Source organism: Bos grunniens, chromosome 6 (assembly GCF_055505025.1).
Source record: "Bos grunniens cultivar Pamir isolate PY7600 chromosome 6, Bosgru_T2T1.0, whole genome shotgun sequence".
In the NCBI taxonomy this organism is placed as follows: domain Eukaryota; kingdom Metazoa; phylum Chordata; class Mammalia; order Artiodactyla; family Bovidae; genus Bos; species Bos grunniens.
In genome coordinates, this window is record NC_141170.1 from 103,222,927 (window position 1) to 103,239,353 (window position 16,427).

Sequence of the window (16,427 nt, forward strand, 5' to 3'; positions counted from 1 at the left end):
TATTTTCAGGAACTGATTTCATAATTCAATCCTTGCATCTCCTCATATCTAGAAAAGCAGTAAATTTCTTCATGGTGCCTCATGACTAGCAGAAAACCTTCTGTAAAAGAAGTGCTTCAACTCCCCCTTCAACAAAATCGTATATTGATATATTGACCTTCCCCCACTCCCTCTTTGGAGCAGTCTCCTCTCTCAGAGCTCTCTGAGGTGCTGTCTCTCAGGCTGCAGTCCTCATTGTGCCACCAATAAAACTTAACTCGCAACTCTCACATTATGCATCTCTTTTTAGTTGACACATGTTAACAATAAAATGAATATTACATGAGAAGTACTCAATTCTAAACAGTGGACTCCTATTGATTTGGCTCTCGGAACTCCCACACCCTCAAAAAAAATATTTTTACAGCTTCATACTGTTTGGATTACTATAAAAAGAAACAGTTTTCCTTAGAGGCTACTGAATGGCCACATTTACATCATCCCAGTCCCCCAAATGGACCTTTCTCTTTGCAGATCTTTAACTGAAGACACAATCTAAGAGGAAATCGCTGAGGGGAAAAAAAGAAATCTGTCACAATGGATTCTTTTCAACTATTTCCCTGGTATTAGTTTACAGCTGCTATTGTCACATTATTATGGTTATAAAACCTTTACCTGCCTAAGTCTCCACCACCTCATTCAGGATCTCCCTTGCCTAGGAAAAAAAAAAGCAGGATTCTCTCAAGCACAGAAAAATACTTTTTTTTTTTTTCCCCCAGTGAAAATACAGACAGTGCCCTTCTGCCAGACAGAGATTGAGTCCCTGACACCAGCTCTTCAAATTCTGAGTATGTTTGAGCATATGAAACATCTGGAGATCTCGTTAAAATGCAGATTTTGATTCAGTGGGTCTGGGGTGGGGCCTGATATGCTGTATGTGCAGCAAGCTACCCCAGTGATGCTGCTGGTCCACACACAGAGCCAGGTCCTAAGTAGTGAGGACTGTGACAATCCTAGTGAGGTTACTATAGTGTGTGTGTGTGTGTGTGTGTGTGCGCGTGCGCGCGCACGCGTGCATGCATGCGTGTGCGTATGCATGTGTGACATGGCTAAAAATATTTCAGAAATTTTTAGAAGAAGGGGGAAGTACTCGCTGCACTGTCCTAGAAACCTTATTTCAAGATGAACACTTGGTTCTTCCAAAATTTGCTTTTTCGAATTGGTAAAGACAGTTTTTTGTCTCTCAAAATAAGGCTCTCAAACCTAGGTGACCCCTCCATAACTAAAGACACTGGCCTGTGAGAGAGCAGAGAGGACACAGTAGTTAATGAACTACTTCTCTGATATACCATGGTCACTTTAAAGGTCATGATCAGCCTATGTCTCTTAGGTGGCCAGGGCACTGACAGACATGAAGAAAACTACAAACAGAATGTATGTGAGGGCAATTTCCTGCTGTCATGGATAAGATTTTCCAAATTTATTAATAATAATAGTAAACTATAACTTGGGTCACTTTGTGAAAATGGTACCATTCTGTACAAAGTAAATGGCTAGTGTCACTTTTGAGACCTTATTTAAGGCCGTACTTAATCTCTTACACAAAATTTTTATCTTTGAAACAGAATGAAGGAATTAACCCCCTACCTATCTTTCTTGAATGCTTTAAACCTTAAGAGATAGTAGGATAAGTTCATAGATAGTTACTAGACAGTGAGGTGAAGTTTAATTGATAGAGAAACAAAATGAGAAATATCCTCTCTAAGGGTGACAACTCTGAAGAAGTTCATTTGAAAAAAAAAAGAAGCTGATTTGATAATATGAAATCCAGTAGAGTGGTTACATGAATGGTGCCATATAAGGGAAATAAAGTATAAAAAAGGCTTAAGATTCATAAGCTGCTGACATATTTTATTCTCCATGTAAATCTTAAAAGAAGGCAGCTTTTTTTTTTTGATGTTTCAAAAATTAAACCTTTAAATCTTTTGCTCCCATGTAAAAAATGAAAAGTACTATAATCTAGAAAATTTTAAGGATGATTTTACAGATTTAAGCAAAACTAACAGATCTTTGTTTAAAATGGGATCCACTGGACTTTGCAGTGCCATTCCTGAAATAACTCTAGAGATGGAATAATGGGCTGTTTCTTACTTTGTAGTTTCTTAATGCAAAGTAAGCAGCTTTACAGAGCTTAGCTGTCTCCACTGACCTAACAGCATTCTTTACCTCATTTGCAATGAAACAGAAATAGTTTTCTCTCCAAAGGCAATTTTATACCAGGGCATAGACTTTGTCTATTAAAAAGTATGTTTCCTCTTTTGTTTAGAAAAGTTCAGAAATGTTAAAAGTCTCAGGCATTGTCAATATTACTTTCTTAGTGTCTTCCTAATTGCCTCTCTCCAGGAATTTTTTAAGGCTATCTCTGCCATCAGACCCAAACTCTGCCTGAATTTCTTATCAGCTGCCACCTTTTGCTTGTACACCGCTGGGTAGAGGAGGCGGCTTGGTGTGCATGGAAATGAAACAGGAATGGCAATGTAATGGCCAAGACAGAGACTCCTCTTATGCTGCTCTCCAACTATGAAACTCCATTTCTTATTTGTAATTACCTTGGAGAAGAAATGCTATTCTGGGTGCTGTAAGGTAAAAAATGTGGTAGAAGCAGAAATAACAAAAGCCTTTCAGAAAGACAGCGCTGAGTCAAAATCCTACCCTTTTGAGTTACTAATTCTGTGATGGAACCCAAGCTTCTTTATCTATAAAACGGAGAGAATCTCTTCCCTGTAGCATTATTCCGAGAATTAAATAAGTAATACATTTTAAGCACGATAGGCAATTAATTTACTTTATTAACCCCAATAAATTGTAGCAAATTTTTGGCACAATTGGTAACAAATTTTTTAAATTCCTTGAAAATATAATGTTAACATATATATTGAACATGTTTACATAGACAAAAACTTTTCCTTCTTAGAAGTTTTCAGATGATAAATCATTATAATTGCATGTTTGGAACCAAATCTTAATCCTAATACATACTAATGACCTTGTGGTTTTAGAAGTCCTCTTACAATTAAGTCACACATAGTTATTAGTGTGTTAACAGTATTTATATATCATTTAAAACATTATTTAAAAATATAGGCACCAAAAATGGTTAGCCCTGGGACCTGAGGGAATAGAAAACTTTCCTATCTATAGCAAAAAATTTTGTTTATAATAATGGAAAAAAGAAAACAAGAAAGATAACTATAAAATCTGCTGAAAGTATTTAAATGCATTTTATTTCATATCAGATAATATATAACAAAATCAAAATTTAAAAACTTGTTTAAGTATCAAGATTCAACTACTTTATAGGCATTTGTTGGAGTATTTATTTTTACTCGAACACAATTTCAGTGTTTTCAGAGAGTAAGAAAGAGAGACCCGTGTTGTCCTGGTTCACATACTCATATCTAGAGGCATGGCAGAATGGCTACCTTTTCTAGGTAGATTTTAAATAATCAGAATTACTTGGGCAGATAAACAGACCTCATATCTCTAACATCTTCCTACAGACAAGTTCTCATTATCTCATCTCCTAGGTAAGGCTTTAAACCTGATCTCCACCTCCAGAGATGCTAAGGTGACTTTGCATGGTGACTGCAAAATCTTTCCAGGTGATTACAATGTGGGAAGTGCAAGTCATGTGAAGAACCAACTATGCTAAATAATAAGAATGGCTACGAGGCAGTGCAGGAATAGTAAAGCACCGGAGTGTTAAAAAAGACACGAACAAATGTTCTTTTAAGAATAGTGCCTTAGTGGGCATACCTCCAAATATGCCTGCTGTCGTCTCTTTAAATATCTGTTCAAAAAATATTAAAAAAAAAAAAAAAAGGATAGAACAAAAAGAGGCAGACAAAAAAAAAAAAACCAGAACCTACTGGAAAAGGAACATTCCATCAGAGCCACCTTGAAAATGCAAGAGATAGGTAGTTGTTACTGACCCTGCTACATTTGGTGAAATCTGAATATTTGGGAAGTTCAAATGCTTTCAAGAGTGGGAGGCGCGTCAGGAAAGAGGATTAGGTAACAAGTGACCTGAAATTAGGACGGGATTCTCCCTGAAGGAGAGAACTATACAGAGGGTGTAATGAAAGGAAGGGCTTTTCTCAGACACTTCCTTGCCTGACTGTACTGTCTAAAATCTTACTAATGTTCATGAACAGAAATGAAAGGGCTCCATGTATGCTGAATTATATACTTCATTTTCAGGAAAGGAAGGACAGGAGAATTGAATTAGTTTCTCTAAGCAGTTAGTTTTGTACTTCCTTGGTTAGTTAAATAAAAATTTGATTAATAAATGTCTGCCTTTACAAAATGTATCAAGACACAGCATCTGTACCCAAGCGCAAAATTATCCCTCAAAAAACTCTTTCAGATGGTAGCCTGTGGCTGGATATTTGTGGCTACAGGAAGCCACAGCCAAACTGGTAAAAGATGCTGTTTCCTCACTCACTCGACTGATCTGCATCAACCTATGCAACTGGCTAATTATCATCATTTGGACCCGTTTTTGGAAGACTTGGACAGGGGGACAGTCCAAGAGCATAAGGCCAGGCCGCCCCTGGTTTCCTTGCAGCAAGGCCAGGGCCCAGGATTAGTGAGAGGTTCATGAGAGAAAGGCTCAGACATTTCATCTATCCTAATACCAACCTCACTTGTTCCCTCCATGCTATGCTATGCTAAGTCGCTTCAGTCGTGTCCGACTCTATGCGACCCCATAGACGGCAGCCCACCAGGCTCCGCCATCCCTGGGATCCTCCAGGCAAGAATACTGGAGTGGGTTGCCATTTCCCTCCATAATTTACTGCTAACTGAAGCATAACAGGAACATCTGTACACAGTGACTGACCATTGTACAGATGGTCCCTAAGTTAAGTAACAATTGGGAATATGCAATGTGAAGCAAAGAGAGCCAGATGCCAAATAATACTACACAGTATTGGAGAGGGGGGTGGTGACCGAATAATCTGTAATATAGTTCTTAAAGATATTTTATCTTTAGAAGGAAAACCAACAGCAATTCAATAAACACCAAGTACCAGCTCCCTCAAGGAATTATGTATCTGCCATGGAAGATATAAAAACACCTTCAAGGAGTTACACATGTTGAATTAGTCATTAGGCTAAATGACACTTTTTGTTATTGCATGCTAAGCTACTTCAGTCCTGTCCGACTCTTTGCAGCCTTATTGTTTCATTATACAAAGTCAATTTTTTAAAGGAAAAGAAGTAAGAAATATGTTCATGATGCTAAGAAGTGAACCAGAGATCAGTGCGTAGTATTTTGACATCTAATCACAAATTCTTTTCTAGGGAAAGGAAAGATTAAACAAATACATATAAATAGTAACCAAATATTCAGTTACTTCATATTTAAATACAAAGGTAATCCAAAATTCATGGATATAACCCACTGAAAAATAAGTTTGCCAAATCAGTCAATTATGCTTTCATACACAGCTTAAGAAACTTATTACATTATTTTCTTGTACTTATTTACAGTTTATTGAATTTATTAACGTGAATGTTATTTTTAAAAAATCCAATCATAGTATACATCCCTATATTACTTTATATTATATAAGGGTGCATTTTCCCATGGCACTACGTATTCATCCATCGCCACAGAAATAGAGAAAGGACTCCACAGTGACCATTGTATAGAGGGTCCATAATTTAAGTAATCCCATTTTGAATATCACAACAAATTTTAAGCCAAACATGATGCAATTTATTTTGTGCCACCTGTGGAATCAATCTGCACATTTTCTTTCATTGCGATCTGTTTACTGAGACAGAAACGCAGCTTTGATGAAGGGAAACTCCACTCTCATTAACATCTTTCTGGACCCCTGGCACACCATTTATCAAGAAGCAGGACAAAACGGAACAGCCATTCTCCAGTTGGTAACCAAGAAAGTTGGATAGTACACTAAGTTAAACGACTAGTCACAACTCACAAAATCTTAGCCTCAGCTCTAATGCCAAACTTACTTTGCACAGTTGCTTTATCTATTCTATTCACAACAGACTTAAGTTTTTCCATAGTTTATCTGTAAGCTGCTACTGCTGCTAAGTCACTTCAGTTGTGTCCGACTCTGGGCGACCCCATAGACGGCAGCCCACCAGGCTCCCCCGTCCCTGGGATTCTCCAGGCAAGAACACTGGAGTGGGTTGCCATTTCCTTCTCCAATGCATGAAAGTGAAAAGTGAAAGTGAAGTCGCTCAGTCGTGCCCAACTTTTAGTGACCCCATGGACTACAGCCTACCAGGCTCCTCCATCCATGGGATTTTCCAGGCAAGAGTACTGGAGTGGGATGCCATTGCCTTCTCCGAGTTTGTCTGTAAAACAGAGGTAATAGTGTACCTGCCCGGGATGATGGTAGTATTGGAATACTGAACACTATTTCAAAATCATTTTCCTTTATTCATTTAGCCAGCAAACTTTCATGGAGTGCCTACCACATGCCAAGGAACCAGAGCACATCCAGCGGAGGAAGACAGGCAAATCTTCTACTGTCATGGGATTTATAATACAGGGGGACTGTCAGTCAATAATATATATGAAGGCAACTTTAAAAATTGATGATTACTTTGCTTAATCATGAAAAAAGACAAATGGTTTTCAATTTAAGTAGGTGAGATTAAAATTTTTACCATAAAAATAAGAAATGCCCAGGGTTAGGAAAAAAAGAGAAAGTCAAGTAATACAGGAATGATGCAAAATGAAAGCCAAGTCTCCTTCCCTTTTCCACTGACTCCCAATTCCACTCCTTGGATTTTTATGTATATTTGTGTATTAATATATGCATACATGTTTTTTAAAAGGTGTATCTTAATACTATTGTATATTTTTATGTTTTTACGTATGGCAACGTATCTGAAATCTTTTCACATCAGCAGGAGTCACTACCTCCATCTTTTTAACAGTTCATAGAGAACACAAAATTACCCTCAAAAATGACTCCAAAAAGTACAAGAATTTCTATCCTTCTACCAAAATATTTTCCCATACTCCCCAGCATTGAGAGTGTGGAAAAATTTTAATCTCTCATAGTCTAGGAGATGAAAGTAGTATCTCATTGCTGTTTTCTACTCTTAAATTGGCACCTAAAGCAAACACTAAAACAAAAATTTAATATGTTTTTAAACAATACAATGGGAATTTGTTTACCACTGTGTTCCACATTAAATACAAACACATAAAACACACGTACAGGCATGTACTTAAATGCCATGATTTCTTATCATTTTAACAATGCGTATGGCAGGTCTTCCCATCACAGCACTTGAAGCTTGACCTCATTTTTTCTGCAGTTCTGTAGTATTTCATGGCTTCAGTGTGCCCTCGGAAAGCATATAGAATGCCTTCAATTGTTTGCTATTAAAAACAATACTGCAAAGAACATTCTTGCACCTGTATCATTTTATACACATGTATAAGGGCGGCGGAGGGGTGGGAAGCGGCGGGATCCCAGTCATGGGCAAAACGCTTCTACGTTGAAAAGTCTTGACAGTGTCTAAAGCTCTCCAAGACTGTAGCCATTGACTGTCCCACCAATAGTACATATGACCATCTATTCTCCCATACCCTCAACACACTGATAGTGATAAAATTTTAAAATCTAGTTCCTTTGACTCTTTGCCTGGAGTTTTTTCCTCTTACCTGTCCCCTCACTAACCTGCTCCTACCATCCTGGCCTTGACAGACATGTGACTTTCCTGCCAGACAGAGCCTATTCTTGGGCCCTTCCCTCATTCCGGCCTCTCAGAACCTGCATAGCTTACCCTCATTACCTTACAATCTTTACTCAGATACTATCTTTCCTAACATTCCTGCAAAACCGGACCTTACAACTGTTTCCAATTCCTGTCTAAGCCATCCTGCTTGGCTTTTCTCCATAGCACACATCACTGTCAGGCACACTAGATATAAACCAGAAATATACATGGTTAACTTATTTTATCTATCTCTTACTACTAATATATAAACTTCATAAAAAGAAAGTGAAAGTCTCTCAGTCGTGTCTGACTTTTTGCGACCTTCATAGAGGTAGGGATTAAAAATACTATTTCATTAAACAATCTGCACAGCTATGCCATTTCACTAGGTTTAATGCACATCAACTTCATGGTAATGAAGCTTCAGATATTTTAAATGTATTCAAATTATCCACTCTAGTCTGTTGTTACAATACTAAAAGCATGCATGTTGCCCATATGTTGCTACAACATGTACTGATTTTGGAAACATTATATTTTCTATAGAAAGTGTAACTAGAATGGGAAATAACAAATGGATTCATGTGAAATACCAAGAATGGTGATGTACCAAATGAAAAGTTTAGGAAATAGGTAGACAAAGGGGGGAAGGAACCTCATTATCTCACACACTGCCTCCTTTGAGGTTTTTTTTTTTTTTTTAATTGTTTTCTATTCAGTAGTTTCTTATGTCTTACTGGGAAACTTAGTAAGATGGTTTCTCTGACATAGGAGATTGATATTAAGGTATAATTCATATCATTACAACCAGCAAAAGATGATGCTATGAGGAAGAATACCATTCCCTCTTAAAATACTGGTAGCAGTGTATAATGTACATCATCAGAGACGGCAATTTGACAATATCCATCAATATTTTCATTGCAGTTTGTTGCTTGTATATCTTACAGATATACTGTATCTCAAATAATAAAGGACTGGAAACAACACAAATGCCCATGTAATGAAACAATATACAGCTTCAAAAAAACACAGTGCAGAAGCTCCTTTTTCACTGAAATAAAAACGATACATGTATGTATACATAAAATAAGTTTAGATAGTAGTGCTCAATGAAGAAATGAAGATGTAGAACATTATGGATAGTATCCTACCACTTGTGTATCTAAAATTAGAAAATAGAATATATTTGCAGATTTTGTATTTGCAAATCCTCCTACTCACTAAAATTCATTTCTACCCTCTCCTGAAATCAACACCTGAAGCACTTTCAGCATCAACTGTGGACATGTACAGAGTGGCAAAAAAATTTGAGTCACGTGACATACGTGCCCAACTGAGGCAGAACGGGACAAAGGACCCTCCGCTTCCAATTTCAGCTCTCACGCTGTGAGCACGTGTCCTTTCCATGTCTTAGCGCCCTGTCTCTCGCATTTCTGTGCTTTGTTGTTGATGTTTCGTTGTTTCAAATGGCCCCTGGTGCTAACGTGCTGCCTTGCTCCCAAGCAAAGCTGTGATATGTCTTATGAAGAAATTTCATGCATGAATCAGAGAGCCACTGGCTGGGCTCACTGTTAATGAATGAACAATATATATAGTATGTATTTAAACAGAAATGCATACAAAACAAAAATACATATTGATCAAAGTGATGAGAAGCTCTCAAGAACCAAATCCTATATTTCCCGAGTGCATTGGTTCTGTATTAGCTAATTCAGTGTTTGTGGTGATTTTATAGAACATAGCTACCACGAATAATACATCCCAGGTGGTGCTAGTGGTAAAGAACCCACCTGCCAGTGCAGAAGATGTAAGAGATGTGCGTTTGATCCCTGGGTTGCAAAGATTCCCCTGGAGAGCAACCCACTCCAGTATTCTTGCCTGGAGAACTCCATGGACAGAGGAGCCTGGCAGGCTACAGTCCATAGGGTCACACAGAGTCAGATATGACTGAAGCGACTTAGCATGCACGTACCACCAATAATAAGAACTGACTGTATTCACAGTTGCTTTTACATGCAAGACCATAAAGGTATGCTGGTTATCCACAGGAAGGGGCACTGTGAATTAAAAATGGATTTATACCCTTTTATGGACTTCCCACGGAGAAGGCGATGGACCCCACTCCAGTACTCTTGCCTGGAAAATTCCATGGATGGAGGAGCCTGGTAGGCTGCAGTCCATGGGGTCGCTAAGAGTTGGACACGACTGAGCGACTTCACTTTCACTTTCCACTTTCATGCACTGGAGAAGGAAATGGCAACCCACTCCAGTGTTCTAGCCTGGAGAATCCCAGGGACAGGGGAGCCTGGTGGGCTGCTGTCTATGGGGTCGCACAGAGTTGGACACAACTGAAGCGACTTAGCAACAGCAGCAGCATGGACTTCCCAAGTAGCTCAGAGGTATAGGAGACACAGGTTTGATCTCTGGGTTGGGAAGATCCCCTGGAGAAGGAAATGGTAGCCCATTCCAGTATTTTTGCCTGGAGAATTCCATGAACACAGGAGTCTGGCGGGCTACAGTCCATGAGGTCACAAAAGAGTCAGACATGACTTAGCCACTAAACAACAACAGATCCCTTTACATTGAATACACTTTCCAATAAGTACCCTTGTGTACATTTTTTATTTTATACCATGCCTGTTTTAAATTATTTTTTAAATGAATAAAACTAAAGGTAAAAAAAGAATTAACTAAAAGAATGTTAACAGTAGAAAGTTCAACAACTGGCTTTAAAGGCTACCCAGAGTCGAATTATAAAGATAATAGACAACCAAATACCAAAATTCTATCAACTTTTGACTCAATACAGCTTTAATGTGGCTATTTCAAGGTGGTATAATAAACCATTTTGCTGAATATATTTAGCTATTTTGAACAATTTTTCCCCAGAAATTTTTTTTTCTTTTTGGCCATTTTCCCTCTGTCTCTCACTGCCGTAAATATAAAATAAGGGATCCTGAAACACACCTATTTGGATTCTAAAGAAAAATTGAATCATATTTTGGTTAAGGAACTATCTACTGGCAGTTTCTCCAGCTCACTTAACATGTTACAGTCTATTCTTAAATCACCATGGTTCCCTCATCAAAACAACTCCTTGAGGGGTTTTTGGGGAGAGGAGTCTGTGTGCAGGCACCTTCCTTGAGGACTTGCTATGCTTCTGATTTTAGAAGGCATAAATTTGCTTTCCTAAGATGAAAACTCCACAACAAAGAATGTTTAACCACTGAAATGAATGGCAATGATAGAGAAACACGGGCTCAGAATCTAGATTTACATACCATATTGATAATTTATTTTAATAGGATACTGTATTTTAAGGTACTTGAAATATCAGCCTTCCCAGGTGACACTAGTGGTAAAGAACCTGCCTGCCAATGCAGGAAATGTGGGTTTGACCCCTGGATCGGGAGGATCCCCTGGAGAAGGAAATGGCAACCCACTCCACCACTCCAAGGAAATGGCTCCACTCCAGAGGAGCCTGGGGGGCTATAGTCCACGGGGTTGCAAGAGTCGGACGCGACTTCCTGACTAAATAACAACAACAAATAGTTATTGAACTTACTGTGCTTTGTGGCAGGCTTGATTGAAAGGCAAATCTTATCAAAATTAGTATAAAATGCTATAAAGATGATAATACAAGTCACAACTAACTATTAAGAGAGAATCTGCCAGAACTAAATTGGAGTTTAGAGGGTTTAAATGCAAATGGAAGAGTTAGGGGGTTTAAAGGCAAAGATTAAAACCATTTCAAAAAACTTAAGGATTTATGAAGGTGGGAGGGAACGTGGAGCTTTCTGGGTAAGTTTTCAAAGCAGGGAAAAGAGATGGATATTCCGGGTGACAGAAATAAAAGGAAAAGATGGGATGGAAACACAAAGGAAGTAAGAAGAGCTTCAGTCTGCCATGAACATAAGCTATCCATAGGAAAAAGGGGGAACTAACTTAATACAGAAATGGTGAGTTGAGGTCATATTACAAAGAATCTTGCATATCAGGTTGTGCAATTTGAGTCCATGGATAGGCAATCTGCAAGCAGTGAAAAGGTTTTAGACAGAATTGTGATACAATGTTTCTGAATGCCTGCTGCTAAGTCAGTCCTATCTGACTCTGTGGGACCCCATAGAGGGCAGCCCACCAGGCTCCCCCATCCCTGGGATTCTCCAGGCAAGAACACTGGAGTGGGTTGCCATTTCCTTCTCCAATGCATGAAAGTGAAAAGTGAAAGGGAAGTCGCTCAGTCGTATCCAACTCTTAGCAACCCCATGGACGGTAGCCCACCAGGCTCCTCCATCCATGGGATTTTCCAGGCAAGAGTACTGGAGTGGGGTGCCATTGCCTTAAGTGTTGGATTAGGAACCCTGTTGTTATATGGAGAGCCAGGCAAAAATAAAATGGTGGTTCACAGACAAACCAGTAAAAGCTACCTTTTACAGAGGGTTTATAAAACTCCGGACATTTGTAAGAGGTTTACATACTTTATCAAGTTTAATTCCAGCCAGAAGCCCATTTGATTACCCAAATTTCACACTGAGAAATGAAGACCCATGGAGGTTAATGAATGTGCCCAAGTTCAGCAAGTGAAGAAGAATTAGAGAGCCTCTTGATGAAAGTGAAAGAGGACAGTGACAAAATTGGCTCAAAGAGCAACATTCAGAAAATGAAGATCATGGCATCTGGTCCCATCACTTCATGGCAAATAGATGGGGAAACAATGGAAACTGTCAGATTTTATTTTGGGGGGCTCCAAAATCACTGCAGATGGTGACTGCAGCCATGAAATTAAAAGACGCTTACTCCTTAGAAGAAAAGCTATGACCAACCTAGATAGCATATTGAAAAGCAGAGACATTACTTTGCCAACAAAGGTCCATCTAGTCAAGGCTATGGTTTTTCCAGTAGTCATGTATGGATGTGAGAGTTGGACTATAAAGAAAGCTGAGCACCAAAGAATTGATGCTTTTGAACTGTGGTGTTGGAGAAGACTCTTGAGAGTCCCTTGGACTGCAAGGAGATCCACCCAGCCCATCCTAAAGGAAATCAGTCCTGGGTGGTCATTGGAAGGACTGATGTTGAAGGTGAAATGCCAATACTTTGGCCACCTGATGTGAAGACCTGACTCATTTGAAAAGACCCTGATGCTGGGAAAGACCGAAGGTGGGAGGAGAAGGGGACAACAGAGGATGAGATGGCTGGATGGCATCACTGATTCAATGGACATGAGTTTGGGTAAACTCCAGGAGGTGGTGATGGACAGGGAGGCCTGGCGTGCTGCAGTCCATGGAGTTGAAAAGAGTCAGACATGACTGAGTGACTAAACTGAACTGAACTGAAATTCAGCAAACCATGGAGTGACAAATGGCAAAGGTGGATCTGGAACTCAGTGTGCCTGCATCCAGAGGATAGACTATATACTAGGCCACAAGAAAACCTTCAAAATAGTTTAAAAGGTTGAAATCATACAGGGTATATTCTCTACCACAAAGGAATGAAATTAGAATGAAATACCAGAAGGAGGTGTCAGATAGTCACACACTGCTTCTTTAATGACACATTCGGGGAAAAGAAAGTTGAGGCCATGGTTTTAAAAAGAGAAATGGAAAGTGTTCTAGTTTCATTCTTTTGCAAGTGGTTGACCAGTTTTCCCAGCACCACTTGTTAAAGAGATTGTCTTTAAGACAATTGTCTTTAAGACAATCTCTTTAACAAGTGGTGCTGGGAAAACTGGTCAACCACTTTCTAACACCATACACAAAAATAAACTCAAAATGGATTAAAGATCTAAACGTAAGACCAGAAACTATAAAACTCCTAGAGGAGAACATAGGCAAAACACTCTCTGACATACATCACAGCAGGATCCTCTATGACCCACCACCCAGAATATTGGAAATAAAAGCAAAAATAAACAAATGGGACCTAATTAAACTTAAAAGCTTCTGCACAACAAAGGAAGCTATAAGCAAGGTGAAAAGACAGCCTTCAGAATGGGAGAAAATAATAGCAAATGAAGCAACTGACAAACAACCAATCTCAAAAATATACAAGCAACTCCTACAGCTCAATTCCAGAAAAATAAATGACCCAATCAAAAAATGGGCCAAAGAACTAAATAGACATGTCTCCAAAGAAGACATACAGATGGCTAACAAACACATGAAAAGATGCTCAACATCACTCATTATCAGAGAAATGCAAATCAAAACCACTATGAGGTACCATTTCATGCCAGTCAGAATGGCTGCTATCCAAAAGTCTACAAGCAATAAATGCTGGAGAGGGTGTGGAGAAAAGGGAACCCTCTTACACTGTTGGTGGGAATGCAAACTAGTACAGCCACTATGGAGAACAGTGTGGAGATTCCTTAAAAAACTGGGAATAGAACTAACTGCCTTATGATCCAGCAATCCCACTGCTGGACATACACACTGAGGAAACCAGAGTTGAAAGAGACATGTGTACCCCAATGTTCATCGCAGCACTGTTTATAATAGCCAGGACATGGAAGCAACCTAGATGTCCATCAGCAGATGAATGGATAAGAAAGCTGTGGTACATATACACAATGGAGTATTACTCAGCCATTAAAAAGAATGCATTTGAGTCAGTTCTAATGAGGTGGATGAAACTGGAGCCTATTATACAGAGTGAAGTAAGCCAGAAAGAAAAACACCAATACAGTATACTAACGCATATATATGGAATTTAGAAAGATGGTAACAATAACCCTGTATACGAGACAGCAAAAGAGACACTGATGTATAGAACAGTCTTTTGGACTCTGTGGGAGAGGGAGAAGGTGGGATGATTTGGGAGCATGGCATTGAAACATGTATAATATCATATATGAAACAAGTTGCCAGTCCAGGTTCAATGCACGATACTGGATGCTTGGGGCTGGTGCACTGGGAAGACCCAGAGGGATGGTATGGGGAGGGCGGTGGGAGGAGGGTTCAGGATGGGAAACACATGTATACCAGTGGCAGATTCATTTTAATATATGGCAAAACCAATACAATATTGTAAAGTTAAAAAAGAAAATTAAATTAAATTAAAAAAACAATAAAAAGAGAAATGAAAAACTTCATTTATGGCATGGGTATTATAACCCAGGCTCTAGGTAAACACTTAAATAATTCCACTATCACAAGGCTGCCATAGACATGCCATGAGGATTTGTTGAAAGACAGAAAATAGGATGGAAGGCAGGCAGGTAGGCTGTTTCTGATGAAAGCAAAGATTTCCAAAAAGTAATACTGTGCGTGACCTTTCTCTGCATTTAATTTTTATAATGTTTATCCTAATCGTGGCAAATACATAAACTTGTGCAGCAGGTTTGGCCTTTTTTCTGCACAAAGAGAACTGACTTCCAACTAGTTGGACAAGCAATACAGATTGTTTGCTTGCTGTCTGCAAACAATGCTAAATTAAAGGCAACCCTTTCCAACAGCCTCTCAGTGAAAGTGGATGTGAAGTAAAAGTGTGATTAAAACAACAGGGAACCTGTTTTAGCTGAAACATATGATGTTGTCATTTCAAAGGTCAAAATATTTAAGTATTGGCACTTGCGTATAGCTCATCCTAAATATGATTTGGGCTTATGAAAGAAGAGGGCACTTTTACCATTATGTTCCTACCTGATTTACATGTGTTTTTCTTTCCCCTCCCACCACTCCCCCCACCCCCCGCCACTATGCCTACTGAAGTTACTCCAAGTCCTAAGGCTGGTTTCCAAGTTGCCAATCTACTCACATGTACCCAACCTCATTCCTCACAACAACCTCAAGTAAACCTCAGTCAGGCAGGGCTGAGTCTCCTTGCAGCTGCTACTGCTGCTGCTAAGTCGCTTCAGTCATGTCTGACTCTGTGGGACCCCAGAGATGGCCGCCCACCAGGCTCCCCCGTCCCTGGGATTCTCCAGGCAAGAACACTGGAGTGGGTTGCCATTTCCTTCTCCAATGCATGAAAGTGGAAAGTGAAAGTGAAGTCACTCAGTTGTGTCTGACTCCTAGCGACCCCATGGACTGCAGCCTACCAGGCTCCTCCGTCCATGGGATTTTCCAGGCAAGAGTACTTGAGTGGGGTGCCATTACCTTCTCCGCCTTGCAGCTGCTGCTGCTTATCTAATCCTTCATTTAATGTCACTGCAAGAAAGAGCAGGTGGGAATGAGTTCGGCTTGTCCAACTCACAAAGACAAGGAAGGGCCATGCTTTACCTGTTCTCCTCAACATGTGGGGCTGTAGTGGGTCGGGAGGCGCATGGGTTCCAGTCTTGGGAGATGGGCATGCTCAAGATTGAATCCCAAGTCAGTCACTCACTTGCTCTGGGGCAGAAGTGAGCCAATCATTTCTTTACGACTCACTTTCCTCAACTATAAAGGAATAGTTACAGTGCATTCCTGCCCAGACTATCAGGGGAATTTATGAAATAAGGTATGTAGAAGTTACCAGGTAACATCTGCTTCAAAAAACCAAACATTTACCCATGCATTCGAGAGAAGCCAAGATGGATTTCCGAGGACAATCAACCCTACACTGTCCACCTGCACCCTTTGGCCCACCAGGGCAGATGGAAGGGAGGGGTGGTCCTCTCTAAGCAAGGCGACCAACTAGGCTTTTCTACCTTCCTAACTGATTATCAACAAATGAGCCGCTTTTCAATATACCTGGCC

At 39.6% G+C, this 16,427-nt stretch overlaps 1 protein-coding gene across 5 annotated transcripts in view; it reads right to left on the reverse strand.

Annotated features, from left to right (window-relative positions):
* Positions 1 to 16,427, reverse strand: part of ELOVL6 (ELOVL fatty acid elongase 6) — a 132,105-nt gene that overhangs the window by 100,280 nt on the left and 15,398 nt on the right. The window lies entirely within an intron of this gene.